This window comes from Sinocyclocheilus anshuiensis, unplaced genomic scaffold (genome assembly GCF_001515605.1).
Source record: "Sinocyclocheilus anshuiensis isolate Anshui unplaced genomic scaffold, SAMN03320099.WGS_v1.1 scaffold282, whole genome shotgun sequence".
In the NCBI taxonomy this organism is placed as follows: Eukaryota; Metazoa; Chordata; class Actinopteri; order Cypriniformes; family Cyprinidae; genus Sinocyclocheilus; species Sinocyclocheilus anshuiensis.
The window spans coordinates 398778-420167 of NW_015544154.1; the positions used below are offsets into that span (position 1 = coordinate 398778).

The following is a 21390-nucleotide window of genomic DNA, read 5'->3' on the forward strand; positions in this document are numbered from 1 at the left end:
CTTATGGGGCTGTCACGTGATGAATGAACGACTCAAACCCGAAGACTCGAGAGATGAACTAATCAATTCTCTTTCCGGCTCAGACTGCACTGGTTAAACTTATGGGGCTGTCACGTGATGAACGAACGACTCCGAAAAACCCGAAGACTCGAACCAGGTGAACTACTTGACTAATTCCAGTACAGAACCTATATGATGTTGCGCATGCGCGACTGAACGAATCACTCCCCGAGACGACTCGTTCTTCCCGAGTCACATTAAAGATTCGTTCAAAATGAACAAATCGTTCAAGAACGACCCAACACTAAACACAACATGAACAAATAAAAAAAAAACTTTTTATCTACGAGCCTTTATAAACCTTCAATATTTATGTTTTATGTTAATATAGCAATTGTTAGGGATGTAATGTGGCAGAAAAGCTATTTACACCACTGTATGCTTCAAGGTCTGCAGGTTTGTAAACAGTGCTTAGTATTAAAGCACACAGTACCTGCATAAAATTGAATGGCTTTATACAGTAACTACATACATTATTCAGGGGAGCTATTGGCTGTTTCAGAGGACAACACACATTACAGCTTTTTCCTGGCTGTGGAGTTTTCCTCATTAATGCTAAAACAGAATGTAGCATATGGCAGATGAATTCTCCCCTAGTCTGACCTGAAGATAAATCAACACAGCTGCTTTGTCTTCCTAACCATGTGACATATTCAAGTTCAAATCCATCATTTCTCACAACACATTACCGGTAAACACTGTTACATCCATTCAGTTCACCTCACCAGCAATTTATGCCTGATTGTCGTCACACTTAAGGAAACGAAAAAGTGAGTTAGAAGCATATGTACCCATTGTGTTATTTTACGTATTGTCACCTTGCTTACCTGGTCCAACTAGATGGAGTGGATTCACTGAGGTGCAGATCAGACACATTTCTAAGATGAGGAGTGACAACAGGAAAATGAAGAAAAACAGAGAGAGGGAGAAACAGAATGCAAATGTTTGTTTGGAGAGGTTATGTATATATCATTAAATGGAGTGGACCTAAAATGAAGCCAATTACTATCACCAGACAGTTTTATTAAAAGAAAGTCAATCAGCAAATATTAACAAATAAAATTAATGACACTTTGAATGGTTATCTACTAAAGGTAGAGAAGTACTACCAATAAAAGACTATCTGTTATGGCATGATTTGACCATAGAGAGAGCTAGGTCTAAAGTATTATAGAAGGAATGAGTCTGTTATATTGTGTTGAGGTTGATTCCATCATTTAGGTTAGTGGGTGGCCTGTAAACCCACATAAAAAAAAAAAAAAAGTTATGTTATGCAATGTGGCACTACATTCACTGTCAAACCCACATACATTAAAAAAAAGAAATGATAAAAAAATAAATGAAAAACAACAAATCTCGGAAGACACCTGAAAGATGTGCATGATGGCCTGCTGGTGTTGTAAACAACCACACATATTGTTTAGCCTGCAATACTGTCTTGGAATAATCGCCTTGTTGTTATTCGTCATGACCCATGCAGCAGTTTCACCTGCGGCTGACAGGTGAGTAATTACAGCAGAATGACTGTCTAACAACATCTTACTCTGTGATGATGTCCTCACAGGAGACAAAGAAATAGCGCTGAGAACTGGTTATTTGACATTTATAAGTAATATTGTCACATTAAATTCATCAAAAGTGACAGTCGGGATATTTATAATGTTACAAAAGGTTTCTATTTCAAATAAATGCTGTTCTTTTGAACTTTTTTTAATAAAATGGATCTCGGTTTTAACAAAAATATTAAGCAGTACAGCTGTTTTCAATATTAAAAATAATAAGAAATGTTTCTCGAACACCAAGTCAGCATATTAGACCGATGTCTGAACGATCATGTGACACGGAAGACACAAGAATAAATGATATATTTTTAAATTGTAATAAAATGTCGTAATTATGAAATGAAATATAATATTTGAACTGTATTTTTGATAGAATAAATGCAGTCTTGGTAAACATGAGAGACTTTTTTCAAAAAAACATTCAAAAATCTTATACTGACCCCAAACGTTAAATGGTATTTTACTACATTGAACAGTTTTATCAACTGAGAATCAATAGTTTTCCTCTAAATTAACTTCATTTAATTAACCAGCAGTAAGCCAAGTGTAGCTCAAGGGCATTTGAGAGGATAAAAAAAAAACATGAGCGTGAGTGGAAAATGGAAAACCAAAGACAGAAAGAAAGAAAGAAAGAAAGGGCAAGAGAAAGTCCTGTTCTCCTGTGCCCTGTTTACTCTCTTTTTGTTAATCTCAAGACACAATAAAGATGAGGTCGTCCCCCAGAATGAGCAAACAGTGGTGTGAATTGATGAATTTCAATTATACAAAACAAGCAAACAACTTCCTGTTCTCATTCAGATCAGCGATAGACCGGCCCCTAATAGAGCCTGTCTGCTAGGGGCCACTGCACACTATTAGGATTCATTAGTGTGCTCATCATAAATTATTACTCCCACCAGGGACAGGAGATGCCCCTGATGACTGTTCAATCAAGCATCTCCAGTCTATTTATTAGTGATGTTTGCTGAGGCAAGCATACTATTGCAATTGCCCATTCTTAGGGTTAAGGATTTGAACAATGCCCTAACCCTGTGCTTCTCAAAAAGAGGGCCTCAGTAAACTTCTAAGGGGGCCACAGGTTGACACAATTATTAATTTATATAAAAAAATAAAATATATTTAAAATATATGTTTATAAATATATATTAAAAAATATATTTAAAAGCTAAGATTTCCCCCTTCAATAACTATTGTTCAGAATCTTGTATCACAAAATGAATTATGTTTAATTGAATTAATTGAATATATCAACAATCTCAGTTTCTAATAGCGTTGCCATAATTACAGTATAACTACAAAAGGAAATAACTTAAATCATATATCCAAAGTGATTGGACTTTTAAAACACCCCCCTCACAACACACAATATAATGGCAGTGAGTTTTCTGAAAAAGTGCAAATCACATTTTTATTAGTATTTCAAAAGGCATACAATCTCTGACTAATGTTCATAAAAGTTATGCAAGTATGTATTTTGTAAAGTTGACTGACTACCCGATGGTGTCATTATAATCTGTTTATAATATATATATATATATTTTTAATTCAATGCCACATGAAGAGGTGTTACAACCACAGTCACATTATTTACATCATTCGCTGCTGGCAAAATAATAATAATACATTTTAAAAATCAGCTATAAAAATCTCAGTGCTTTTAAAACGTGTTTTCAGCACTATTGGTTTGTTCCAAAAGGTTCATGTATAATCTTAAATCATTGTGAACTTCTGTATTGTGACATTTAGATGTTTAACCCTGCAGTACTTCTCACTGACCAAAAGAGGCCAGTAGATTGCCACTGTAAATCGCCACATCTCAATGTTGATCAAACAACTTGTTTAAAATATTCTGGACTAAAATAAGAATACTTTGCCATAGCCTATGAAAGAAACTGTTTTGATCACCAAACCACTGTCTGTCTCTCTCTCTCTCTCTCTGTGTGTGTGTGAGTAGTGGGTTTGGAATTTCAGGAATCTTGGATCTTCAGGATAGTCCCCATGTCAGCCCCACCCTGATGAGTTAAGGTTTTGCCAAGAATCTCTGCACAGCAGGCTGAGACGCTCCTCTCACATCAGGAGGTTAGTTTGTTTTGTGCTGCAACAATACAGACTAGATCTCAAGACAACAGGCAAAGGATTTATAATTGAGGCTCGGGGCCTCTCCTCCTCAGCTCAGCTGTAAAGACATGCGCAGCACACAAATGCAGTCCTCTCTCAACATTGGGGGAGGCATTTAATTTGTTTTCTCTTCTTGCTCTTCTAGAAGACCTATATCAGTTTGGTTTTTCTAGCTAAAGGCACAATAGGATCAGGATCTAGACTTAAGCAGTGGTTCTTCTCAAACTTTTTGACTGCAAGTCCCTCCTGGTTGAGTACAACTGGACTAAAGAAATGACAAAATACTCAGGGCCAGAAACTCATTTAATGCACATTACTGACACTGCTGATGATTAATTACTTCCAGTACATATTAATTTATAATAAGAAAAGCAAGGAATAGAAAATAATCAATGATCATCATGGGATTAACTGTGGAATTTATTTCTTTTTTTTTATGTAACTGTGTACAGAGAGGTAGAGGTAGGTTTAATTTTTGAACCTTAAAAAACTCACTGACTAATAATAGCGCTTTTGTTCCATTAAACATTTAAGCACCAGACACACAAAGAGTTCACTTCAACATACAGTGCAAATCATCAGTGTTCTCAAAGGGTGATTGTCAAAACAGTAATATACAAGGTTTGCATAAGGCAAAAGGCCATATTTTCTTTTCCAACTCTGAAACAACAGGCACACGGATGCTTTCACATTTGTGCAGGTACAGGGCAGCATCCCATGAGTAGCATAAAGGTACAATGAAACCAGATTTTAAATGTTTTTGTTTTTTTATATAATACAACAGGCTCATATGGTTTAATCCATAACACTGTTTTGTGTTTCAGAAAGGAATGAAAAATCCTGGAAACATAAATGAGTCAATACAATGTAACATATTTCAGGTCTACAGATTGGTGTAGCCAGTTGCAACAGAGCATCGCTGTACATTTTCAAGGTGCTGTCTGGAATAATGCTGAAAATGAACTGAACATTTACAGAAGTGAAAGCTGCTTCATATGAATAGAAAAAAAAAAACATTTAAACTGCTTGTTCATTAACAATTAAAAAAAGTTGGCCGTAACTGTATGTTTTCATATATAAAAATTCCCTCATACATACTTCCCTTAATATGTATTGTCTGAATTGCCTTCAGGTCTGTCAGTCCTTCACATTCCGGATAGCTAAATAACAAATGGAGTTTTTGCATCATTTAAAGGCTGTTTATGTCAGTGTCATTTAGTGGAACTGCAGAATTAAAATGTTTAACAGTAAAGAAAAGGAAGAAAAAGAAAATGCAAATGACAAACATTGCATTTTACGCAGATATACAGTGCTATACAGTATCAATAGGGTTGAACACATAAAAAGATTACTTGTACAGAAACCTAGCAAAAATATATCATCACGGGACAAAGGCAATGGATTGGGCTCATGATTATATGAAATTGTGGCAAAGACTTTATAATTGAGAACACAAATTTATCTTTGCATCTTTCTTTATAGCTCCCTTCCAGTTTCCAGTAGCGTTTTCACTGAGAGAATTAGGAGAGGATGGCGTCCTGACTGCTGGAGCGTTTGTAGCCGGATAAAGAACTGAAGTAGGTCTCGCCATCAGTGCTGATGTCATCGTCGTCGTCGTCGTCATCATCGGCATTCAGGACTGGTGCAGAGTTGTTCTTACGCCTTGTGGATTAACAAAAAATTGGGCAAGGAATGTGAGTATAATTATTTTTATTACACAAGCCTGTCCATTGTGTAAATGTATAAAAAAACGTTCACGAGCTGATTTTCAATTAATAATACACACTACTGGTCAAAAGTTTTAATGGTTTTAAAAGTAGACAAAAATATTAAGCAGCAATAACTGTTTTCAACACTGATAATAAGAAATGTTTCTTGAGCACCAAATCAGTACATCAGAATGATTTCTGAAGGATCATGTGACACTGAAGACTGGAGTAATGACCAATTATAAACATTCAGCTTTACACAGGATCACAGGAATTAATTACGTTAAAACGTATTACAATAGAAAACATTTTAAATTGTAATAATATTCCACAATATTCTTGTATTTTTGATTAAATAAATGCAGCATTGGTGAGCATAAGAGACTTCTTTCAAAAACATTAAAAAAAAAAACGTAATTATTCCAAACTTTTGACCAGTAGTATAAAAAAGCTGTTTGAACCAGTTTGAAATCCGACTAACAGACCTAGGTAATAATACAACTGTAGCTCAGCTTCATCCAGCATGTATACATGCTGATCAGACTACATTGGCTTCTGCATTATGTCTTTATTCTAAAAGGCAATGGTGACATGTAACTAGGGTTGTGACAGTGAGGAAATTTTCCCACCGGTTAATCGACGTGTGAAAACACCGGTAATACCGGGATCACCGCGGGGGCGTTCCCTCTTTTCCTTGCTTTTAAATAGCTTGTAAAAGCTGTGTGCGCATTTTACTTTCACTTTCAAACAGTGGCAATTCGGAGTAACACAATTGTTTCATTTTTAGTTTGTTTGAATTTTCCCTCTTTTCCTTGCTTTCCTTCGCTTTTAAATAGCTTAAAAGCGGCGTGCACATTTTACTTTCACTTTCGAATTAGCGGCAGGTCGGCGTCAATTGCTTAAATGCAACAAATTTTTATTACTATAAAAAATCAAAACGTCGGTGGGGGTCAGTGACGCGGTGGCCAAGTGACATAACCGGTGTTGCGGCTTAACACCGGTATCACCGTCAGCACCGTCTATCGCGGCAAGCCTACATGTAACGTGTATTTAATCCTTAAAATTTTCTTTTGTGTCATGTATACTTGGACAGAGAGATGAATATAGCTTGATTTAAAGTGCATACACTGTGAGACGTCATTCCATCAGTGGTAATGAAATATTTTAGCTGACATCACGGTGCTCAGAGTTGAACCCGGAGCAGCAGTAAAGCATTTACATTTATTCATTTGGCAGACACTTTTATCCAAAGCGACTTACAGTTGAGGAATACAACAAGCGATTTATCATGAGATGGCATTGATCTCAGTAGCGTTCGAATGGTTACCTCATCTCACTGCGCAGTGCTTTGAGCTGACTCTGGAGTTGTTCGTTGACCTCCTGCTGCTCCTCCAGGTCTCTCTGCAGTTTCTTCTTGTTGTGTTCCAGTCGGTCGATCTCCTCCTCCGCCTCATCCATCTGCCTCTTCAGAGCCTTCAGACGCAGGTTCAGCTACACGCACCACATCAGATAAGGACTACACATCACAACTCAACATTGCTGCACATACCTAAAAGGACCCATTAAATATTATTTCCAAAATGTTGTTTTCCTCTCCGAGGAGGAATGCTTACTGACCTGATCTTTCTGATCCTGCAGTGAATGATGCTCTTCATCCACTTGCATCATCGTTTCCTTCACTTTGCGCTCTAGTCGACGATTCGCCAGCTGCAGGTTACCACGTTCCCTGTTAAATATTTAATGAAGTGACTTTTTTAATACCAGACATTTTACAAAAATCCAATGATATGATGTGTAGGACACACTAAATGCATTAGTTTCCTCACTTACCTCTCCTCTGCTTCCAGTCTTTCCTCCAGTTCCTGGATACGGATCTCCAGCTGGGGCACCAATCCCTCTTTACTAGGCTTGTGAGATCCCTCCAGATATGCAATCCTGCTCTTCAGATCCTTATTCTTGACACACAAAAGGAAAAAGGAATGTATAAGTATATAAATAGGAAGTTACAGGTGAAGAGTTTTGCTAGTTTGAGAGGTCAGAAGCTATAGGAGCAGAGGATGGTTGGTTTAAGGCATCGATCAGAGTCAGACTCATGTTTTTACCTGTCTCTCCAGGGACATCTTGTCACACTCCACATCCTGTCTGCTGGCTCTTTCCTGCATCATCTCATTCCTCATCTGCTCCAACTGTCACACAAACACAGCAACACAAACATTAATGGCAAACCTCCCTAACGCAACACACCAACAATAACAAAACACTCCTCCCTAACTAAAAACATGCCAGTATGTGAAGACTTCTCTATCTTGTCTGCTATTTACATTTTGCTTCACACCCTTGCTAAAAGGAGCCCAAAAAGGCCATAATATCATTATTAATTTGATTATCATTTGTAATATTTTTTTTAACTTAAAAAACAAAACAAAACAAAGGTGAACTACCGTTCATAAGTTTAGTAACATTAAAGAAATCTCTTTTGCTTTTATTGACTGCATTTCTTTGATCAAAAATACTGTAAAAAAGTATTATTGTAAAATGTTACTATTTAAAATAACTGTTTTCTATTTTAGTGTTTTGAAATGTAATTTATTCCTGTGATGGCAAAGCTGATTTTTCAGCAGCCACTATTTCAGTTTTCAGTATCACATGATCCTTCAGAAATCATTCTAATAGGCTGATTTGTTACTCAAGGAACATCAACTTATCATCAGCATTATTATTATTATTGACTTTTTATGTTAAAAACAGCTCCTTAATATTTTTATTTTCCCCATTTTATATTTAGTTAAATAATCAATAACATCTTTTCACATTTGAACACAACGAACAATACAGCATACATACAGGCATTGTGCTTTCACATTGTGTACATATAAAGAAAATAAAGAGAGAGAGAAAAAAACATCAGTAAATCACAAGCAAAACCTGACATCAACATCAGTTTGTCGACTTGCAGTTATAATTGGTTTTGAAGATAATTTATGAAAGGATGCCACATGACAGTGAACTTAGAACCGGAGCCCCTTGAATTAAGTCTATTTTTTTCCCAAACTCAAGAATTGTAACATTGTTTCAAAGAAGGGGGAAATTACTGTTTCCCCAATTCTCCAATTAATCAAAATCGAGCGCCTTGCCAAAAGAGAAGCAAAGGCAATACAGTCCAATTCATTTTTTGACAAAGTGTTTTCACACACAATACCAAAGATGTCAGTTAAAGGATTTGCAAAAATCTTTACAAAATATTCTAGAATAAGTAAAAAAAAAATATGTGACCAAAAAACAGACATAGCCAAAACATCTGGGCTAATGTAGCAGGGGACAGGTGGGGTCAACAGAGGGAAACATCTTTGCCAGGCTTGGCCTTGGATAGATGAAGTCTATGTACCGCTTTAAATTGAATAAGGCAGTGTTTAGCACAAACAGAAGATCCATGAATTCTATATATAGCCTCATTCTATTCCTCGTCTGTCAGGCAGATATTGAGGTCCATTTGCCAGGAATCTCTTTGTGCAGTTACAGAAGTGGATAATAATGATACAAGTTTTGTATATAAGCCAGAGATGGTTCCTCTTTGTTCTGGGTCATCAGGAAAAAGTTGATCAATAGGGTTTTGTTCGGGAAATGAAGGAAAAGAGGAAAAATTCTCTCTGTAATCGTGTACCTGTAGATATCTGAAAAAGTAGGCTTTGGGTATTTTAAATTGAGATCCTAATTGGGAAAAAGACAAGCAGCAGCCATCAGCAAAAATATCTTTAAATGTTAAGATACCTTTTTCTTGCCATAGCAAGAATTCCTGGTCGTTCAGAGGCTGAGAAAATCGATGATTTCTGACAACTGGGGCACAAACTGAACCTCTCTGCCATCCAAAATATTTACAGATTTGGGCCCAAATCTGAATGGAGTTCCATACCATTGGGTGCAACGATTGAGAGTCTGGACCAATTGTCAAGGGTGAAAATAGTAGAGCTGGAAGTGATGAAGGAAAGCAGGTTGAGGATTCTATCTGGACCCAGTCCGGTACGTGATTTATGTAATGTGAACCTTGCAAATAAGTCATGTTATAAGCCCAATAATAAAATTGAAAATTTTGGGAGGGCCATCTCCCCCAGTTCTTTAGGGTTTTGCAGAAAGTGAAGACGTGCTCTGGGTCGTTTCTTATTCCAAAGATAAGACGAGATTAGCTTATTTAAATGAGCCAAAAAAAAAATCCTAATGTAATTAGGTATAGTTTGGAACGAATATAAAAATTTAGCGAGCGTATTCATTTTAATTATTTTAATCCTACCAATCATTGAAATGGGGAGCTTGGACCATTTTCAAGGGATATCCTAGCTTGTTCCAAGAGGGGAGAAAAGTTGAGCTTAAACAGCTCAGAGATATTTTTTACCGCGCGATTTATAGGAAATAATTCACTCTTAAAGAGAGGTTGACTTTATACCCTGAAAAGCGACTGAAACGCTTGAGTACAGTCATAACATAAGGGAAAGAGTTACGAGGACCTGCGATAAGTAGAAGCAGGTCATCTGCATTGAGCGTTTATCTGCATTTATTTATTTTAAATAATCTTTATGTCCTTAGTCACTTTTGGTCAATTTAATGCATCCTTGCTGAATAAAAGTATTGATTTCTTTCAAAAAACCTTGGTGTAGTACAGTAGTGTATGTAGTTTTACATTTCTAAAGGATTTTTTGCTTGAATTGAAATGTCAAAACATCATAGTTGTAGAATACTTGGAGCAATAACATCAATATGTAGACATTTACTCTCTTTTTTTTTTCACTAGTCAATTAAATGTTCACATTTTTCTATAATTTCTCCAAAACATTTACAAAGCACCTGCCCGAAATTCTCCAAATCAAAAAAATATTACTCATGGACTTCAGTCTTTCAAAGTATGAAATGCATAAAAGATATAGAAGAGGGGATAAAAATTGAAAAGGAGAAATAGCCATCGATAGAGAGAAGATGGCTCTTTTTCGACTGCTGCCAGCCACTAAGAGTGGATGATATTTTATGCCAATTAGCGTGTGACAGCGGGGCTCAGGGATGAGGGATGGGCCGCGTGTGCTGCTCTACCCTGCAGGGCGCTGCGTCAGCAGAGCAGAAAACACACTGAAACTAATCAAAGCACAAGAGCGATACAGACAGAGAGAGAAAGAGAGAGCATGTGAGCAAAGAGCGGGAGATTACTCTCATTTAGACAGCCACTCGTGCACCTGCTGCCATGGACGCAGGTGTGCCCATCCTGACACCACCCCCCACTTCTGTAACTCCACAGAGCCCTCTACTGTTTCCACGGAAACTCATCTCGGCCTTAGTGTAACACTATTGTATCATTATATCTGCCTTGGTTCTCTATTTCCAGACAATTTAAATAAACTCACACGCTCCACTCCTTATTAATCTATTAATCACACCTTTTCAGCCCTGATCTAGATTTGTCACTTTTAAGGGGTCTAAATGTGGTGCGTCAGGTGCAATCGCACCAATGCGCCAGATTATCTTTTGCAAACAATAAACGAGGGGAAAAATTTGGGCTACTTGTGAAGAAAGTTTTAAAAGGTTCAAGAAGTCATAGGTTCAATCAAATGATGCATGATCCTAAAATGGCTTGTTTCAAAAAATAAACTTCTTTAACTGCACATAAAAGTTTGTCTTGCTTCCATAAAAAGCAATGCACCAACACTTCAAGTCTGACATTGTAGAAACCAGACCTGGTTTCTCAGGAAACATGTATCCATCGGTGCCTGAGATTGCAAAATGTTCCCTTTACTCGTTCAGGAAGGAAGAATTCTCTCCGGCCTCTTGCTTTAAACCTCTGCTTGGGCAATTCTGGATGTTTCGCTAAAATGCTTTAGGAGTAAGCTTTCCCACTGGCTGACTTGAGATGCCTGGCCGCTTGCATATTTTGGCCGAAGTGGAGCTTTAGAGAAGGCTCTTAATTGATGCCTGAAATTCGGACAGGCACTCTTTCACCAAGAGGCAGGCTGCCAAAGAGAACGATTACGCAAGCTCCTCTTACAACGCCCTCCCTCTCACACTCCGTCTTTCTCTTGCTCTAGTGTGAATTAAAAGTGCAACTTTTCAAAGAAGAACCCAACAGCGGATCAAGCATTCAAGTTGAATTCCGTCACTTGTATTTCACCAGGATGGAAAAAGTGTGTGTGGCTTGTAACAAAGTACTCATGGAGAAGGACATCTTAAAAATACTACATTTTGAGCGGCACAGACATGATTTGAAAACTGTGCATTTCTTCAGTTAGTTTTAAATGTAAATATGTGACCCTGGACCACAAAACCAGTCTTAAGTGTCAATTTTTCAAAATTGAGATTTATACATGATATGAAAGCTGAATAAATAGGCTTTCCATTGATGTATGGTTTGTTAGAATAACTATTTGAAAATCTGGAATCTGAGGGTGCAAAAAAATCTAAATATTGAGAAAATAGCCTTAAAAGTTATCCAAATTAAGTCCTTAGCAATGCATATTACTAATCAAAAATTAAGTTTTGATATATTTACAGTAGGAAATTTACAAAATATCTTCATGGAACATGATATTTACTTAATATCCTAATGATTTTTGGCATAAAAGAAAAATCAATAATTTTGACCCATACAATGTATTTTTGGCTATTGCTACAAATATACCCCAGCGACTTAAGACTGGTTTTGTGGTCCAGGGTCACATATAAAAAAATCCTGTAGACCGTATAATACAGACACCAGCTTTTTAACAATCTCATATGCATACTAGTCAAAAGCATGGAGAAATGTGACAATGTTTTGCATGATATTAAAAACCTTTTAAACAAAAGGCTTATTAAATGTTTTACATTAGTTTGTTAGACAAATAAATTATGTATGAATTTTATTGCAAACTAATATTTTAAACATTTAAATGGATGAGATGGGCGAGATAATGGGGATGAGGTACATATACATGTGAACTTCTTCAATACTATTTAAAAAGCATCCCAGGATGCACCACTTGAAGAGAGACATCTGGGATATGACCTGCAATCTAGACTTTAAAGAATCTAAAATATAAGATAGTTTTGTTCACTGCATAATTCCCATATTTCCATATGTGTTATTTCATAGTTTTAACGATTTCACTAATAATTATGGTAAAATATTAATAACAAAATGTGAGTGTGTCAAAAGGATCTCACCTGTTCTCTTCCCCTGTCTATTCTCTCCAACAGCAAGTCTCCATTCTGTCTCTCCTCCTCCATCTCCATCTGTACCGCAGACAGACGGTCCTGTTGATAGATAAAAGCACATTATAACAAATTCACATTATAACGTAGTCAATAGTTCAATAAATATTTGATGACAGTAAAAAGAAGACATGGCTCTATTCGTGCTGCACCTCCAAGAGTTTGATTTGTCTGGTTTTGTCATTTGAATGGGTTTTGGTCTCAGTCTCGACCTCTAGTTCAAAAACCTTCTGCTCCAGGTCCTTCACTCTCTGCAGCGCTTCATCTCTGTCTTTCTGAGACTGCCGCAGATCCTCCTGCACACGAGCCAGCTGAAACACACAAACACAGTCACATTTTAGTCTCTGAGACCAACACTTTTACATCCAGTCGGATGGCTGGGAACAGGCCTAAGAAGAATTATATTTCACATTCTCAGCACTGATTTTGGGAGAAAACGTGCAGAATTCTGTAGCGGATTTTGATTCAGTAAAATGTGTTAAACAGATCAGACAGTACAATACTCTTACTGGTATCTGAAAGCATAATTAAATTAGCCAATTAACATACAGAAGCGGTGAAAAGATTAATGTTCAAAAACGGGGTTGGTAAGACTAAAATTTTTACAAGCAGTCTCTTATGCTCACCAAGGCTGCATTTATTTGAAAAAAAAAAAAAAAAAAAACAGTAAAAAAATGAATATTATGAAATATTACAATATTACAAGTAACTGTTTTCTATATTTTAAAATGCAATTTATTCCTGTGACAGTAAAGCTGAATTTTCAGCAGCCATTACTCCAGTCTTCAGGGTCACATCATCCTTAATAAATCATTCTAATATGCTGACTTGCTGCTTAAGTAACAATGCTGAAAACAGTTGTGTTGCTTAATATTTTTGTGGAAGCCACATTACTTTTTTTTTTCCAGAGATTTTTTGATAAAAAGAAGGTTTAAAAGAACAGCGTTTATTTGAAATAGAAATCTTCTGTAACAGTAAATGTCTTTACTGTCACTTTTTCAATTTAATGCATCCTTGCTGAATAAAAAGTACTAATTTCTTATTTATAATCTTATTTTATATATATGTGTGTGTGTGTGTGTGTGTGTGTGTATGTATATATATATATATATTTTTTGTAACATGACAAATGTCTGTACTGACACTTTTGATAATTTTATCATCTTTGCTGAATAAAAGTATTATTATAATTTTTTTTTTATCTTACTGACCCCAAACATTTGAACCATAGTGTAAGTGATGAGGGAGTTATAATATATAATATTTTATATATCCTGCAACCCTACAGTGGACAAGCGATGTGATAAAATTATGAAAATATTCATATAATATATGTATGATTTAAAACATCTGCCATTGAATTTTGTCCCTCTAAACATCAATACCATTTAATTTGTCCCATGATATTCATGCTGTGCTACATGTGTGAAATGAATCTCTCTCTTGAACATGACTTCAACATTTTGCTGTCCTGTTCCTGCAGTTACATTTTCGGCCACAAGATGCTGCCTTCGTCAAGAGTAACTAAACACATGTAAAATGTACTCTTCAATCTGATTTTGAGCTTTAGGTGTAATTTTAAAGAAGAAACTGGGTAACAGATATTCAGGAAAGAAGGATAAAACGTGTTAATGTGTATACTGCATGTAAGAAGCATAGAGCGTGTTTTAATGGGTGTGATTTGGTTTTCTAGAAGAGAGCAGCAGAGGTGTATCGCTCCAGATGAAACAGCTGTGTGAGTGAGGTCATGATCTGTATGAGGAGAGTGTGTCAGAGAGGAGAACATGTGTAAGATGGAATTCTGGGAGGATGAGGTGTCAGTAGGTCATCGTTCAGACCCAACACTCCCCACAGGAACACAGCATCCTTCTCTTCCTTCACACACAGCTGCGCAGCAGAGGATGTCTCACTGTTCTATCTCTTTTCTTCTTTTAACGGTTTGTTTTTCTTTGTATCTTTCTTCCTGACACTCTGTTTCCGTATCCGCTCATGAACAGATATTTCACAGGAAGCAGTGCAGAATTACAGTCAGTCAGTGAGCGCTAAAAGTGGGCCAAATTACACTCTTGTTCTCAGCTCATAAAGTGTTAATGAGATTGGGGGGATGGGGCCCGTCCCCACTTTTCCACAGGACCTCATTCACAGGGCTGACCAATAATGCCTGATTCCCATATCAAACAATAACATTCTTCAAATGCCACAGTACTGACAGGGCTAAAGCGCATAACAGCAGAGGTCAAAGGTTAGTCCCACTTGGGGTTGCTGAGTATATAAACTAAAGGGTTGGAAAGGGACTGCGAATAAGAGCTGAAGTGATTGAAAAATCTGATCTGCCAAAAGAATGTCGGCCGATGATTAATGGCGGTGAGGAACATTCCAGAGGTTTATTTAACACTGAGAGAGCTGATATGGTGATATTCATCTCCACAGAGAAAGAGATCAACTGAATAACATAGAAGTTATGCAAATAATGTTTAACACGGCACTTGGCGGAGTTTACATTGAAATATATCTCTAGCCAACTGTTATGCTTCTTCAGAAACACGTAGTGCATATTTTTAAGAAATGCAAGCTTCACTTTGGCTAGATACACTTCCCATATTTACATGATGTTTTGTGCTGTTGGATAACTAAAGCATAAACTCTGAGAATAAGGGCTTAAACACTGACAGGCTTCTCTGTGTTTCACTTTCAAATGTTTACCTCGGATGATCCTACCAATAAAATGTGATTTTCCTATCTGTATTCCAAGTTAAACAAACTGCATAATGGAAAATTTTGGACAGTTACCATGGTAATTCCACAGTTTTGGACATATTTACGTGTTTTGTAGCACTAAGTATCAAAGGGTACACGCCCGTTCATACCAAGGAAGATAACTATAAATATAATTCTAAAAATTAAAAAAAATCATTCTAACTCTTTGAGAATAGGGAAATGCACACCAAAACTGTAATGGTAACGGCACAGAGAAACAATATTGTTGGAATCACTTTTCAAGCTGATGAACAATAAATACAGTGATAACCAATCAGAACTTTAAAGAGCGCAAGCATTTAAAGCGGCAGACAAAATAACTGCAGCGCGCGCTTAATAAACAGAATGTTATTGTGGGTTGATGTGGATGCTAACATAGTTATGGTTACAGTTGTATAGTTATTGTTCTTGGTGTGAATGGGCCTTAATAAAGCAGTTGCAGCTCAGCTGGTTCTTTTGCTTTTAGACTTGGCTTCAAGTTGGCAATTTTTGAAAACTTTTGTTGATATAACAGCCCTCCTCCACCCACCTCCTCCTGAAGGGTCTTGGTGGCAAGACGTGATTTCTCCAGCTCCAATCCTCCCTCTCTCAGCTGTTTCTGCAGCTCTGCCATTTCCTTCCGGTTCTTGTCCTTATACATGTCTATCTGCTCCTGCAGCTCCTGAGTTGAGCTCTGAGATGCCTCCACTATCTCATTCATCTAAACAGATAGAAACAGATAATGAAAAACCAGTAAAACTGGGGGGGGGGGATATGTCGTTTGCCTTGGGGCTGTGAATATAAATGTAAGTTTCTTTTTCACGCAATCAAAGAGCGGGCTGAAGGTACCTCCCGATGGACAGCTCGCTCCCCGAGCCTGCTCTCCTGCAGCTTGGCTTCATCAATGATGCGGTTGAGTTTGGCAACCTCATTCTCCAGCTCCTGTGCCCTCTTGCGCAGTCTCTCCACCTCCTGAGACAGGCGGCCTGCCTGGCCTTCGGATGCCTTCTGTGCCGCCTCTACTTCCTCCTTTTCCTTACTGGCTGTAACATTGTTCTAGAGAGAGAGAGGACAAAACAGAAAATCGCAATGTTACATATAATTACAGTCATCTTGAAAACCCACAGTTTCAGTCAGGCTCCAAAATGAACACTACATACAGGCAAAGCTGGCTTTGCTGTGAAATAAAAATGACTGTTACGCATCCCAACACTGGGATATTCAAGAAAATGTCTTAGTCATTTAGGTTTATTTAGCTTTTGGGGTGAGTAAAATTTTCACACTGTTTTTGAAAGAAGTCTCACGCTCACCAAGACTGTATTTATTTGACCAGAAATACAGAAAAACACTAATATTGTGAAATATAATAACAATTTTATATAACCTTTCCATTTTTATTTTAAATGTATCTTTATGATAGCCAAGTTGAATTGTCAGCAGCCATTACTCCTGTCTTCAGTGTCACATGATCCATCAGAAATTATTCTAATATACTGATGTGGTGCTTGAGAAACATTTCTTATTATTATCAGTATGAAATTAAAACAGTTGTGCTGGTTGCTGAATAAAAAAAAGAAAAAATACAAAAAAAATCACAACAAGTCATTGTTTTTGTGCACTGTTTTTCACAAATATGTAATGTAATATGTAATGTTTAAAAAACATGAAATAACCCAATTGCCATGGGGAAATATATATTTATTTACAATAATAATGCAAAATACAGTTTGTTAGCCAGTTATAAATATTTAGATATCAGTTTACCTAGTGAATTTATGAATATTAGAAGCTGGTTTAAAGTAAAATTTTAGACGGTGTTGAAGAACACATCAATGAACTCCAACCACAATGTGTCTAATGGAAAAGTGAGTGTGGAACAACAGGCCTCTGACCTTTGAGATCCCCTTAAATGATGTGGGCCAATATAAATGCAGTGAATCAGAGGCAACACTGGTGAGGTTAAACTGAACGACCCCGTACGATTTATTAGCGCCGTCCATTTAGAGTCAGCTAAGCATGTCTCCTTCAGTTTCTCAATGACTCAACCAGACACGTTAGTTTCCTGATTCTTTAAGCCTTTTGATGAGTTACGGGTTCAGCAGCTGTCTCAGAACGTGAGCAAATTCCTTAATTAGTATGTGCTCTGTTGGTGACTGCCTCTTTGTCTGGTTTGGGTTTTTGCTCAACTAGTATTACAGACTGCTTGTCGTTCTTCTTCGCCAAGTTTTATGAATAAGCGAGACTGTCCTGTAGAGCTTCTGTACATGTCAAATGCACTGTGTCATTCCAAACTTATTCTGCTATTTAAACCAGGCACGTGCAGGGGGGTGCGATGGGTGCTTGAGCACCTGCCCCTTTTCCCCTTGATGCCCAAAGTAGAGGTCTGCACCCAACTGGACCCGACCGGATTTTTTGTGCCGCGGGATTAAATTCCCGAATAAAATGCAGTAGCGGTCGGTAACTCTGGTGTAGTTTGAACGGGAGCGGGCGGTCTAACAATATCCCGTTCCCGACGTCCATTTAGAACAGCATATCTGCGCTTTATTCTTATTGACCACCGGTACAGCTTGCGCTCAGGACTGTTATGCACGCGCTGCACGCATGCTTTAAACGTCACGCGTTTTATTTGCGGGGTGCATAACGATGCTCAGAGCAGGCTGTACCTGTGGGTAAATATACGGCCCTCAGACAGAACAGGCAGGTTGTCGATGAGTGATAGAGCAGAATAAGGATGGAGCAAAGTGTGGATGCGCTGTCCTTGCAGGACGTTCAACTCGGTTTTGTTTATATTTTGCTTAGCCTATGATTTTAAATGAAAGATGTCTTATTTATTTTTCTCTGTGACACTTTTCCTATTGTGTTAACAGAAATGTCAAACGAATTTAGTATTTTGACAAGACGAATAAAAATAGCTAATAGGCTATTTTTGTACAACCTACATTTTAATTTTTTTTCTCTCTGCGACACTTTTTCCCTATCGTGTTGTCAATGTTAAATGAATTGTATCCTGACAAGACGAATAAAAATAAGAAATACAATTTTTGTAAAACATTTTTATTTTCTCTGACACATTTTTTCCTACTATGTTGCATAAAATATTAAACAAATTTTGCTCAGCAGCTGTCTCAGAACGTGAGCAAATTCCTTAATTAGTATGTGCTCTGTTGGTGACTGCCTCTTTGTCTGGTTTGGGTTTTTGCTCAACTAGTATTACAGACTGCTTGTCGTTCTTCTTCGCCAAGTTTTATGAATAAGCGAGACTGTCCTGTAGAGCTTCTGTACATGTCAAATGCACTGTGTCATTCCAAACTTATTCTGCTATTTAAACCAGGCACGTGCAGGGGGGTGCGATGGGTGCTTGAGCACCTGCCCCTTTTCCCCTTGATGCCCAAAGTAGAGGTCTGCACCCAACTGGACCCGACCGGATTTTTTGTGCCGCGGGATTAAATTCCCGAATAAAATGCAGTAGCGGTCGGTAACTCTGGTGTAGTTTGAACGGGAGCGGGCGGTCTAACAATATCCCGTTCCCGACGTCCATTTAGAACAGCATATCTGCGCTTTATTCTTATTGACCACCGGTACAGCTTGCGCTCAGGACTGTTATGCACGCGCTGCACGCATGCTTTAAACGTCACGCGTTTTATTTGCGGGGTGCATAACGATGCTCAGAGCAGGCTGTACCTGTGGGTAAATATACGGCCCTCAGACAGAACAGGCAGGTTGTCGATGAGTGATAGAGCAGAATAAGGATGGAGCAAAGTGTGGATGCGCTGTCCTTGCAGGACGTTCAACTCGGTTTTGTTTATATTTTGCTTAGCCTATGATTTTAAATGAAAGATGTCTTATTTATTTTTCTCTGTGACACTTTTCCTATTGTGTTAACAGAAATGTCAAACGAATTTAGTATTTTGACAAGACGAATAAAAATAGCTAATAGGCTATTTTTGTACAACCTACATTTTAATTTTTTTTTCTCTCTGCGACACTTTTTCCCTATCGTGTTGTCAATGTTAAACGAATTGTATCCTGACAAGACGAAAAAAAATAAGAAATCAAATTTTTGTACATTTTTATTTTCTCTGACACTTTTTTCCTACGGTGTTGCATAAAATATTAAACTAATGTTGTGTCTTAAGATAATTCATATAAATTCAAGTCAAAGTCAATAAATTCAAGACTCTTGACAAGACGAATAAAATAACACAATTTTGTGCAGAATACACTTTTATTTGTCAGCCTAGCTCTCTTTCTTTTAGTAGCGGAAATTTAAATGTGAGATTCTGGAAACGAGATCTAAATTTAGCGGGAACAGTTGGGTCAGGAAGAAAATTATTCTAAGCTGACAGCGAGTGAACAAAGAGTGAATATATAGCGGGAGCAGGTGGGTGCGGAATAGAACCTTGCAGGAGCGGGACTAAAAAAACAGTCCCGCGCAGACCTCTAGCCCAAAGTGCCCTTTTGTCAAGGCAATTTTTTTTTTGTAATTAAACGCCATTTTATGAAGGCCTGCCCAATCTAACTATTAGTAAAATTAATGAATAATAATTTAGCCGTAAATAAAATTATCCACATAATGATGACCTTTCACCTGACGATCTCATCCGGGACGATCCCTTAAGTTCAGACACCTTTAATGTAGCGCACTATCAGGATGCCTTCATAACGTCCGCGGCTGCCGGTAAGTGCAGTTCTCAGCGGAGCAGTGTGCTTGTATACTTATATTAAATTATTATTATTTTACAAGAACGGTGTGAAGAGAGCATGCACATCTGTTGTTTATATTGCTGTTTGTAGCCTGTGGAAGTAAGGTTAGCTGCGTTTATTTATTACCTGGAGATAACTTGAAAAACAACACATAAACCGTATATATTTTCGCAATCGTGTGTTTATTGTCTTCACGTTTTTTCTGCTTTTTATTCAGCTCAGCTACAGCAGGATTCTTTTGTCCATATTAGGGATTTCCTGCATGTCATAAGTTATTCCTTCTATGAGTCTGTTTTGGACTTTCTGCATGAGAGCGCCCTCCGGCTTCGAGTATGAATTAAACACGCACTGCATCCAGATATTCACTTCTCATTTGGATATGAATAAAACGTCAGGTCATGCATAGACTATCAATATGGTCTCTTTGAATTTAAATCTAGATTTAAATCTAGAAACCTCTATGTGAACACTCCTGCCCGAATAAAGTGCGGGGGATGAATTTACATTTCATTAAAATTAAATATTAAAAAAGCAGCTAACGTTCTACACACAGCAATATAAACAAAGGTGCCTGTTCTCTTTCGTTCTTGCTGTTTGATTGGGAAAAGTTTAAAGGGCATTGAGGGGTCTTGTCTTTATGTTATCTGACTAAAAACTATTACTTTGAACTTTTATTATTACAGTATTTATTAAAAAAAAAACGTAGAGTGCCTTAAAAAATTATCACAACACTGATAAAACAGGCTTATACTGATTTTCTCATCCTCCGATTTATACTTATCAATCCTGTTTTTATTATCATTCAAAAAAAATGAATAAATTCAGAACATTAGAATAGAATTATATTTTAAATAAGACAGAATTTTTTTTTCTACTACTACAACAACAACAACAACAGTAGTGTTTACAACAGCAAAACCACCATACCCTGTAAACTCAATAATAATAATAGGCCTAATTTAATTCAGTTTTTATTTTCAGATCTACAACAACAGTAGTGTTTACAACAGCAAAACCACCATACCCTGTAAACTCAATAATAATAATAATAATAGGCCTAATATAATTCCGTTTCTAATTCCAGAGTGATTAAGAGGTGCAAAGAAAAATATCTTTAACTTTTAAACTTAAAATGGTCTTTTTTTTCTGTTTCTTTTTCAAAACTGCGTCAGGGCATTTGCTGCTGTATCAATACAGAAGCATCCGTTTCGATACACGTCTCAGCAAGGAGTACAGCCCTATTAAAAGCAGTGCTCCATGTGCCCCTTTTATACTTT

At 37.2% G+C, this 21390-nt stretch overlaps 1 pseudogene; it reads right to left on the bottom strand.

Moving 5' to 3' along the window:
• Positions 1–5248: 5248 nt before the first annotated feature.
• Positions 5249–21390, bottom strand: part of LOC107695310 (cingulin-like protein 1) — a 38179-nt pseudogene continuing 22037 nt past the window's right edge.